General features: G+C 41.0%; 1 long non-coding RNA gene across 1 annotated transcript in view; it reads left to right on the forward strand.

Moving 5' to 3' along the window:
* The window catches only part of LOC112443504 (uncharacterized), a 730208-nt gene that overhangs the window by 547071 nt on the left and 171021 nt on the right, over positions 1–12116 (forward strand). The window lies entirely within an intron of this gene.

Below are 12116 nucleotides of genomic sequence, written 5' to 3' on the forward strand. Positions count from 1 at the left end.
AAAGCATGGCTACAGTTCTAGATTCTCTGCTAGGAATTCACTTATCACCCCCATCTAGGCTCTCACTAGTTAAGCAGTTTATTGAGTACTTACATGTGCAAGAAAGCTGAGTCACAGAAATAAGTCATGTACCAAACTCTAAGTGACTCTCCAGCTGGTTCAGGACACATGCATGTAAGCAGATCCATCCTGATACCGTTTCAGGGAGCAGTTAGATAGAGGAAGGCAGATTGAACTTGACTTTGAAGAGAGAAGAAAGTAAGCCAGATAAAGAATATAGGAGGAGTAGCCAAGGCACCATTGTGTGTAGACTTTCCATGTCCAAGGACTTTAGCTGTAATAATGAGGACAATGACTATGTTTTGAATGTCTACCCTGTGGTTTGCATGGTGTTGAAGACATCACATCTTTTAACTCATTGAAGACTATAACAGCTATGGGGTAGCTATTAGAATACCAAATTTTTATAAGAAATTGAGGGTTGGATCTATTAGTCAAAGCTGTTTCAGAAGGAAGGCACGTAGAAGCAGGGAACTAAAACTTCCCTTACTAGGTAGCTGCTGATACAATTGAATGAGACTAGCTTCTGGAGTCTTCTGTGGAGCTGTGTGCTGAGGGCACACCCCAGCCTTCTGGAAAGGAATGATTGGCATGGGTTTGAAGAGTGGAGGGCACGGGTATGAATGATGTGTGATCTCAGAGTAAAGGGACCATGTGAGTGGTGCATGCATGAACTGTGAGCAACAAATGGCTTCGTGAGAAATTAGACTAAATGAACCTTCTTCAAGCCCTCACCCCCATTTCAAACCTGACCATTTCATGTCCTCTTCATTCTTCATCCACTGACAAATCTGCTTGTCGTCCATATACCCTTCTGACACGGCACTTTCCAGTATATACCAGTTTTTCCTTCAAAAGTATGATGTTAACCATTTCAGTTCCCATAACCTGGAGTCTAAGCTCATGATTCGAATCCTTGGCCCTTTTTCCTGTCACTATGAAGTAGTGTATGTAGTATGTAGTTCTCTAATACATCCTCAAGAAATTGGTTACTTCTAAACAGCACTCCCTAACCACCACAGAAACATAGAATTAAACAAACTTTAAAAAAATTATCATTTAATCTTCTCTTATTTATAAAGACAGCCTTTTGAATGTACTTGGGCCTTGATTTGACAGGCATCATAACCTGTGATTGTGTGTCTGCTCATTTCATACTTGCAACTTCCCAGAGATAATTCCTATGATCTTGGCAAAGATAGTGAATTAATTTCCATGTGTTAAAAAGGAACATGAAAACCACATCCTTCTGACTAATATGTGCACCATCAACAAAACGGGTATGCCCTCTGAGCAGTGGCCTTTGGTTATCCACTTCTGCCCAGTACAGGGGAGGAAAATCTGTCTGATTCAGGGTTAATAATAGGAAACACACTTGCCCGAAGATTAAAGCCATATTCTCCTAAGAGCTTTCTCAGTAGTACACTAAATATTCTGATTTCCATCTGTCAGTGCCTTTTATTTTAATTCTCATTTGGTTCCTATTCTGCTCATTTGCTTATTTTTCCTCAGATTCTTTTCTTGCTCATTGCCCTCTCTTGATGACGGGGTCCTGACCCTTTAAACTACACTTCCAGCTTTGTTGCTGATGCCTTCTGGCTGATTCAGCAAGGATAAGCACTAGTGGGGTCTTAGAGGACAAGAGAAAGGAGGAGGCCAGGAAGAAGGAGAAAACTAGGGTATTTTCCCCTCTCACTGCTTGAGATGTGGCTTCCAGCCATGGTTGCTGCAGGCAGACCTTAATTTCAGCTCCTACCACCTAGCTCCTCTCTGTGTGGGTAGGTACCTCCCAGAAATCTCCAGTGTGATGTTTGTTTCCGCGGGAGATACCGACTCCTGGGCTTCCTTGCCACCGTCTCCTACTCGGTCACTCCAGCCCTAAAGGAGGTAGCAGCTTCTTCCATGTGCTGATCTCTGTATTGCTAACACCTTTTGTGTTTGCTTTTTTAGCTCCTCTAACATTGTTATAACAATTCCTCATATTTAGTCCTCTCTGGGAAGCTATCTGGTGTGAGTTTTCTTTTCCTGCCTGGACTCTGATGGACATAGTTCCTGATTCAGAAGGGGAGAAAAGAACTCAACATTGTAGTGATTATTTGAAGTGCCATCCATATCCAAGTTGAAATCCAGACCTTCCTGGTTTGATATAACATCATTGACTAAATAAATACAATACACTTCTCATGCCTCAATAGTGGTCTAGGAAAGATGGATAAGATTAATGATCTGAACACAAAAGTGTAAATACAGATGCTGTTGGAGGATATTTATATAATCTTGGTGAGAAGACCTGCAAGTCTTCACCTCATTTTACAACTGAGGACACTGATGTTCACTGGGGCTTCTTAACACACATAAGAATAGAAACACCTAGAAATTTCAATCCTGATAAAACAAGGACCTTGCTCATCTCTCCTATTACTGTGTCTTCAGAAACTAGAAATATTTGTCACAAGGTGAGGTATTCTATGTCACAGTGCCAACAAATGGCAGGATGAGACTGTATGGTTAGTGCACCTAGCCGATTGGCTTACTGTTTATCATTTGTGACTTCACAAGGGTCTCAGGTGGCTGATGCAGAAGACACATGGAGTTGTAGGGGACATCTGAGGGGTGGAGAATCAGGACATCACACCACTGGTGGTGAAGTCAAGCAGGACTGTTTAGGCCATGGTAGGCTGTGGTTACCTTGGCGATGAGATACAGATGCTCACTGGGTTACAAAGTACTCCACTTAGGCAAATGTGACTTTATTAAAAACATACATATATATATATATATATATATATATATCCATAAGAGTGTAGGTAGGGATGAAGAGACATGAAATAAAAAATGTTTGTCCCACACCAAATACAAAGCAGACCAGAAAACAGAAGAGTATCTCTAAATTAAAAGATAACATTGAAGCCTGCTGACACAAGGTTTAGCACTCTACTTTGTCTCATGCTGTTTCTGTTGTATCTATTTAATAATTATTTCAGGGTCAGTTATATAGTTTGGTTTTTGTTGTTGCATTTTAATCATGGAAGAAAAATGGCATAAAGAAAGCAAAAGTACTGCAGCAGCTACAGAGTATTATATATGTGTGTGTGTGTATATATATATATGTATATACACACACACACATATCAAAGAAGTGTGATGTGATCAATCAACCTGATTATAATTTGACTATTTTATAAGTTTTTTTCCCCCCTTTGGTCAGTGAGAACATAAAAAAAAAAGGAAAGATTCCATTTTTAAAGAAATTATGATAAGCATTTTCCACTTAAGCAATATTTAAGGTTGTGCAAGACCCTATGAACCTGAGGAGGCCCACAGATATTTAGTATATTGAAATATTTCTATATTATTACCACAAGCCACCCAAGACCCTCCTCCCATTGCTTCTGCCTTTGCTCCAGGTTCCAGAACTACCAGGGCCTGCAAAACCCTGCTTCAGCTTCAGTTTTGATTGGTTAAGACTCAGGTTGTATTGCTTGTTAAGTCTTTTAAATGTTAGCTCCGTAAGCATTTTTGTAGATAGCAGAACTAAAGAATAATTGTGTGAGGGGAGAACAAGATGGTGGGGAGGTAGGTGGACGTGGAGTACGTCTCTCTGCATGGATACATCAGAAATACACTTTCAGATGCAGAAGTGTACGCAGGGCCCCAGCTGAGAGTGGACAGGAGTACCTGACCAGTGGAAACGAATATATAGAACTATGAAAAACTCGGTAGGACGAGGGAACTAGGGGGAAAAACAGGAGTGTTAGTAGGAATGGACCTGCCCTTGGCCACTGGGGGAATTGATGTAGAGGTCTGATCCCCACATTGGGGCAATTATCTTAGTCAGAGGAGAAACAAATTTAAGGCTGAGAGTGAAACAGCTGATCTGCGACAGCCTAAATGGAATGAGAATCAGACAGCCCTTGCCGCAGCCATACATACCCAGAACAGGAACACAGATCCCCTAGAAGACGCAGCAGCTAGGAGCTGGAGTTTAGGGATTGTGGAGCAATCCCAGGGTGAGGGCTGCTGTTGACTGTGAAAAGACAGATTGAGGGGATGTGAAGGAGGAGATTGTGGTGGGAAATGCCTGTGGAGGAAAGTCAGGTAGCCATGGAAGTAAGGCAAAACTGCTGAGTCACTCACTGGAGGTGGAGCCATCACCATAGCCTCTCTTTCTCCACACGCCAGCATTGGCAACTGAACAATAGAGAGTCTGGCCCATCAAATGCCTGATGTGCTGAACTACAGAGTAGGACCCTAGCTGGGGGGCCCCCCTCTATGTGCCTGATGTGCCAAACAACAGACAAGGACCCCAGGCAAGGGAGCCCTCTAAGTGCCTGAATGGGCTGAGCTACAGAGAAAGACTGGCCAAAGAGGCCTTCTGAATGCCAGCTACAAGAGGCTCAAAAAAAGACTCTGATAGGGACATAACTCCTGAAGTGAAGGAAGTCTGTGTCCCTGCACACTTGGCACCTCCAGGGTCCCCACAAGCCAAGCACCTGCGCCACCTTCACACTCGGCTCTCACTGGGGCAGAGCTGCCACAGGCGAAAAAGTCTTGCATCTGTGCACACAGGGTCACTTCAGTCCTGTCCAACTCTTTGCAACCCTGTAGATTGTGGCCTGCCAGGCTTCTCTGTCAGGGAGGGGGGTTCTCCAGGGAAGAATACTGGAGCATATTGGCCAATACTGGTTTCCATACCCTTCAAGAGCACTATATTTCCTGCTGCCCTAGCCGCCAACTCCCCTGAGTTCCTGGTGCTGCCAGAACCCCTGCAACCCAAGCAGCTGCCCCACCTCCACACCTGGCCCTCACAGGTGCAAATCCAAGTCCTCCAGGGCAGCCTCAGAAGCAAACCCCAGTGGGTGACCCACATGCAGAGGTGGAAATAAAACTACAATTGAAACCCAGGGGCAATGTGGATAAGGAAAGAAGACACAAAACCTTTCCACCAAGCTATACAAGCTGCAGATTAAATCCACACGATCAACTAAGCAGACTCTGTGTCGATGGAATATATAAAAGGTCATTGAGAGCTCCCACAAAAGAGAACGCAGTAGCTCTGATAGCTGTGGACATTGGAAGCAAGAACACACAGGAGTAGGACCAGATTAGAATCTGAGCTGCCCCCACTGCAGGTCCAGAGATCAGCACAGTGTTGGAGGGCATCCTAGGGAGGTGAGGGGGACTGCGACTCCCAGCGATGGAAATGACTGACAGCAGTGACTCAAGAAAAGCATTTATTGTCCTTATGTTTTGACTTGTTCTGTAGATTCTTTTTTCTTTTTTTTCTTTTTTTGTTCATTCCCTGCCCCCCCGTGCCACCCCCCCACCCCCACCGTCTGTTGTAGTTGTCAATTTTATTGGCACTATGAAATCTAATTAGCCTTTTGAGTTTTGATTTTTGTGTTTCCTTAGCTACATTTTTTATTGTTGTTATAAACCTCTGCCTCTGTGTTGGGCTTTTGCAGTTCTGTGGAGTTTACCATTGTTTTTTTTTTTTTCTCTTTTTTTAATTTTAACTTTTATTTTTTTAAACCTGTTGCTATTTTTTTCTACATTTATTCCTTTTTTTTGCTTTTTCTACTGTTCTTTTCTCCTTGTTCAGTTCAGTTCAGTCACTCAGTTGGTCCGACTCTTTGCGACCCCATGAATCGCAGCAAGCCAGGCCTCCCTGCCCATCACCAACTCCTGGAGTTCATTCAAACTCATGTCCATCGAGTTGGTGATGCCATCCAGCCATCTCATCCTCTGTCGTCCCCTTCTCCTCCTGCCCCCAATCCCTCCCAGCATGAGTCTTTTCCAATGAGTCAACTCTTCGCATGAGATGGCCAAAGTACTGGAGTTTCAGCTTTAGCATCATTCCTTCCAAAGAAATCCCAGGGGTGATCTCCTTTAGAATGGACTGGTTGGATCTCCTTGCAGTCCAAGGGACTCTCAAGAGTCTTCTCCAACACCACAGTTCAAAAGCATCAATTCTTCGGCGCTCAGCTTTCTTCACAGTCCAACTGTCACATCCATACATGACCACTGGAAAAACCAGAGTCTTGACTAGACGGACCTTTGTTGGCAAAGTAATGTCTCTGCTTTTGAATATGCTATCTAGGTTGGTCATAACTTTTCTTCCAAGGAGTAAGGGTCTTGTAGTTAATCTTTAATGTATATAAATCATCTTCATCTACCTCTATTTAACTTTGCATATCTATTCTTTCTTTCTTTCCTTTCTTATCAACGTATTTGTTAGTTTTGTTTTCATGGCTTTATTCCCCACTTGGCACCTTGCTTTAGTTTTGTTTTCTAGTTTGTGCTTTAGTTAGTTTTGTTCTTAACTGGTAAATATAATTTTTGATTTCCTTTGTTCACCAGGCAAATCTACTGTACTTTATTTTTGTTGGACTGTTTTACTTTGCTTATGAGTGTGTGTATTCAAACATTTAAATTATTATTTTATTTATTTATTATTTGCCTGATTTTGTAACTGCCATTTGTCTGGGGTTCATCTTTGGTTTCTCATTTTTGGGTATTTGTTTTAATCTCATTAATGCATAACAAACCACTTGTGGAATCTTCATTCCTGACCAGAGATCAAGCCCTGAGCCTTGGAGTGAGAGCACTGACTCCAAGACCCTAGACTATCAGAGAAGTAACCCTATGGAGTATCAAATAGTGAGAACACACACAAAGAAAACCACTTGAGTGCAAGACCGGGCATCACCCAACCACCAGTAGCACCCTGTGCAGGACACTTCATCTAAACAACAAACAAAACAAAAATACAAACCCAATCATCAGTAGACAGGATTACCCCCTCACTCAGCCTTACCCGTCTGAGGAAAAACAAAGAAACAAACAAAAACTCAGCACAAGTCTCACCCTATATAAAGATGATCAAAAACCTTGAAAACAAAATGGAGAAAATGCAAGAATCAATTAACAAAGACTTAGAAGAATTAAAGAATAAACATACAGAGACAAACAACACAATTACTAAAATTGAAAATACTCTAAAAGGAATCAATAGCAGAATAACTGAAGCAGAAGAACAAATCAGTGAGCTGGAAGTTGAAGTGAAGTGAAGTTGCTCAGTTGAGTCGGATTCTTTGTGACCCCATGGACTGTAGCCTACCAGGTTCCTCTTGTCCATGGGATTTTTCAGGCAATAGTACTGGAGTGGATTGCCATTTCCTTCTCCAAAGGTAAAATGGTGTAAATAACTTCTGAAGAGCAGAATAAAGTAAAAAGGACGAAGAGACCTGAGGACAGTCTCAGAGATGTTTGAGACCATATGAAACATTTGAATTATATGGGTCCCAGAAGAAGAGACCGGAGAAGGCAATGGCACCCCACTCCAGTACTCTTGCCTGGAAAATCCCATGGATGGAGGAGCCTGGTGGGCTGCAGTCCATGGGGTCGCTAAGAGTCGGATACGACTGAGCGACTTCCCTTTCACTTTTCACTTTCACGCATTGGAGAAGGAAATGGCAACCCACTCCATTGTTCTTGCCTAGAGAATCCCAGGGATGGGGGAGCCTGATGGGCTGCCGTCTATGGGGTCGCACAGAGTTGGACATGACTGAAGCGACTTAGCAGCAGCAGCAGCAGAAGAGAAAAAGAAATGGTATGAGAAAAATTTTGAAGAGATTATAGTTGACGATTTCCACAACATGGAAAAGGAAATAGTCGATCAAGTCCAAGAGGCACAGAGTCCTGTACAGGATCAGCCCAAGGAGAATCACAGAAAGACACATACTAATCAAACTAACAAAGACTAAACACAAAGAATATTAAAAGCAGCAAGGGAGAAACAAGTAACATACAAGGGAAACCCCATACACTTAACTAACAGCTGATCTTTCAGCAGAAACTCTGGAGGCCATGAGGGAATAGCAGGATATATTTAAAGTACTTGAAGGGAAAAAATCTACAACCAAGAGTACTGTACCCGTCAAGGATCTCATTCAAAACTGATGGAGAAATAAAAAGCTTTTCAGACAAGCAAAAGTTAAGAGAATTCAGTACCACCAAACCAGTTTTACAACAAATGTTAAAGGGACTTGTATAGTCAAGAAATACATGAGAAGAAAAAAAGATCTACAAAATCAACCCCAAAGAATTAAGAAAATGGCAATATGAACATATGCATCAATAATTAAATGTAAATGGATTAAGTGCTCCAACCAAAAGACACAGGCTTGCCGAATGGATATAAAAATGAGACCCATATATATGCTGTCTACAAGAAACCCACTTCAGATGTAAAGATACATATGGACTGAAAGAGAGAGGATGGAAAATGTATTCCATGCAAATGGGAAGCAAAAGAAAGCTGGAGTAGCAATCCTCATATCAGACAAAATAGACCTTAAAATAAAGAATATTGCAAGAGATAAGGAAGGACACTACATAATGATCAAGGGATCAATCCAAGAGGAAGACATAACAATTGTAAATATGTACGCACTCAACATAGGAGCACCTCAATATATAACACAAACACTAACAGACATAAAAGGAGAAATTGACAGTAACACAATAATAGGAGACTTGAACACCCCACTGTCATCATTGGACAGATCATCAAAACAGAAAATTAATAAGGAAACACAAGTCTTAAATGATACATTAGATGAGATGGATCTCATTGATATTTTCAGGACATTCTATCCAAATGCTGAAGAATACACCTTCTTCTCAAGTGCACATGGAACATTCTCCAGGGTAGACCACATCTTGAGTCACAAATCAAACCTCATTAAATGTAACAAAATTGAAATTGTGTCAAGCATCTTCTCCAACCACAACACTATAAGACTAGATGTCAATTGCAGGAAAAATAACTGTTAAGAAACACAAACACATGGAGATTAAGCAACACATTTCTAAATAACCAACAGGTTACTGAAGAAATAAAAAGGGAAATCAAAAAATTTCTAGAAACTAATGAAATGAAAACATGACAACTCAAGACCTATGGGATGCAGAAAAAGCAGTTCTAAGAGGGAAGTTTTTAGCAATACTGCTGCTGCTGCTGCTAAGTCGCTTCAGTAGTGTCTGACTCTGTACGACCCCATAGACAGCAGCCTATCAGGCTCCCCATCCCTGGAATTGACCAGGCAAGAACAATGGAGTGGGTTTCCATTTCCTTCTCCAATGCAGGAAAGTGAAAAGTGAAAGTGAAGTCGCTCAGTCGTGTCTGACTCTTCAAGACCCCATGGACTGCAGCCTACCAGGCTCCTCCATCCATGGGATTTTCCAGGCAAGAGTACTGGAGTGGGGTGCCATGGCCTTCTCCGATAGCAATACTATCTTACCTCAATAAACAAGAAAACATTAAATAGAAAAGCTAACTTTACACATATAGCAATTGGAAGAAGAAGAACAAGAAACCCCCCAAAATTAGTAGAAAGAAGAAATTATAAAGATCTGAACAGAAATAAATGAAAAAGAAATGAAAGAAACCATCAGTTCAGTTCAGTTGCTCAGTCGTGTCTGACTCTTTGCGACCCCATGGACTGAAGCATGCTAGGCTTCTCTGTCCATCACCAAGTACTGGAGCTTGCTCAAACTCATGTCCATCACGTCGGTGATGCCATTCAACCATCTAATCCTCTGTTGTCCACTTCTCCTCCTGCCTTCAATTTTTTCTGGCATCAGGGTCTTTTCCAGTGACTGAGTGAGTTCTTCATGTCAGGTGGCCAAAGAATTGGAGTTTTAGCTTCAGCATCAGTCCTTCCAATGAATATTCAGGACTGATTTCCTTTAGGATGGACTGGTTGGATCTCCTGCAGTCCAAGGGACTCTTAAGAGTCTCCTCCAATGCCACAGTTCAAAAGCATCAAATCTTTGGCACTCAACTTTCTTTATAGTCCAACTCTCACATCCATACATGACTACTGGAAAAACCATAGCTTTGACTACACAGAACATTTTTGCCCAAGTAATGTCTCTGCTTTTAATATGCTGTCTAGGTTGCTGTCTATGCTTTCTTCCAAGGACCAAATATCTTTTCATTTCATGGCTGCAGTCACTATCTGCAGTGATTTTCGACACCAAAATCATGAAGTCTGTCAGTGTTTCCATTGTTTCCCCGTCTATTTGCCATGAAGTGATGGGACCAGATGCCATGATCTTCGTTTTCTGAATGTTGAGTTTTAAGTCAACTTTTTCACTCTCTTCTTTCACTTTCTTCAAAAGGCTTTTAGTTCTTCTTCATCTGCACATCTTAGGTTATTGATATTTCTCCTGGAAATCTTGATTCCAGCTTGTGCTTCATCCAGCCTGGCATTTTGCATGATGTACTCTGCATATACGTTAAATAAGCAGGGTGAGAATATAAAGCTGTGACATACTCCTTTCCCGATTTGGAACCACTCTGTTGTTCCATGTCTAGTTCTAACTGTTGCTTCCTGATCTGCATACAGGTTTCTCAGAAGGCAGGTCAGGTGGTCTGCTATTCCTCTCTCTAAAAATTTAACATAATTTGTTGTGGTCCACACAGTCAAAGACTGGTGTAGTCAATAAAGAAGAAGTAAATGTTTTTCTAGAACTCTCTTGCTATTTTGATGATCTAATGTATGTTGGCAATTTGATCTCTTGTTCCTCTGCCTTTTCTAAATCCAGCTTGAACATCTGGAAGTTCATAGTTCACATACTGTTGCAGCCTGGCTTGGAGAATTTTGAGCATTACTTTGCTAGCATGTGAGAAGAGTGCAATTGTGTGGTAGTTTGAGCATTCTTTGGCATTGCCTTTCTTTGGGATTGGAATGAAAACTGACCTTTTCCAGTCCTGTGGCCACTGCTGAGTTTTCCAAATTTGCTGGCCTATTGAGTGCAGCACTTTCACAATATCATCTTTTAGGATTTGAAATAGCTCAACTGGAATTCCATCACCTCCACTAGCTTTGTTCATAGTGATGCTTTCTAAGGCCCACTTGACTTCCCATTCCAGGGTGTCTAGCTCTTGGTAAGTGATCACAGCATCGTGGTTATCTGGGTCATGAAGATATTTCTTGTACAGTTCTTCTGTGTATTCTTTCCACCTCTTTTCAATATCTTCTGCTTCTGTTAGATCCATACCATTTCTATCCTTTATTCTGGCCATCTTTGCATGAAATGTTCCCTTGTTATCTCTAATTTTCTTGAAGAGATCTCTAGTCTTTCCCATTCTATTGTTTTTCTCTATTTCTTTGCATGGATTTAAAACTAAAAGCTGGTTCTTTGAGAAGATAAACAAAATTGACAAAACTTTAGTCACACTAATCAAGAAAAAACAAGAGAAGAATCAGATCAACAAAATTAGTAATGAAAAAGGAGAGGTTATAACAGACAAAGCAGAAATACAAAGGATTAAAAGAGACTACTATGAGCAACTATATGGCAATAAAATGGGCAACCTGGAGGAAATGTTCAATTTTCCAAGACTGAACCGGGAAGAAATAGAAATTATGAACAACCCAATTACAAGCACCAAAATTGAAGTTGTGATAAAAAATCTCCCCAAAAACAAAAGCCCAGGACCAGGTGGCTTCACAGGAGAATTGTATTAAACATTTAGTGAAGCGCTAATGCCTATCCTTCTAAAACTCTTTCAAAAAACTGTAGCAGAAGGAACACTTCCAAACTCATTCTACAAGGCCACCATCACCCTGATACCAAAATCAGACAAAGACCACACACAAAAAAGAAAACTTCAGGCAAATATCACTGATGAACACAAATGCAAAAATCCTCAACAGAATTTTAGCAAACAGAATTCTGCAACACATTAAAATGTTCACACACCATAATCAAGTGGGTTTATTCCGGGAATGCAAGGATTCTTCAATATATGCAAATCAAACAGTCTGATATACTATATTAACAAATTGAAAGATAAAAACCATATGATAATCTCAATATATGCAGAAAAAGCCTTTGACAAAATTCAGCACCCATTTATGATTAAAACTCTTCAAAAAATGGGCACAGATGGAACCTACCTCAACATAGGAATGGCCATATTAGATAAGCCTACAGCAAACATTATTTTCAATGGTGAAAAACTGAAAGCATTCCCCATAATA

The sequence above is a fragment of the Bos taurus genome, chromosome 22 (assembly GCF_002263795.3).
Source record: "Bos taurus isolate L1 Dominette 01449 registration number 42190680 breed Hereford chromosome 22, ARS-UCD2.0, whole genome shotgun sequence".
NCBI lineage: Eukaryota > Metazoa > Chordata > Mammalia > Artiodactyla > Bovidae > Bos > Bos taurus.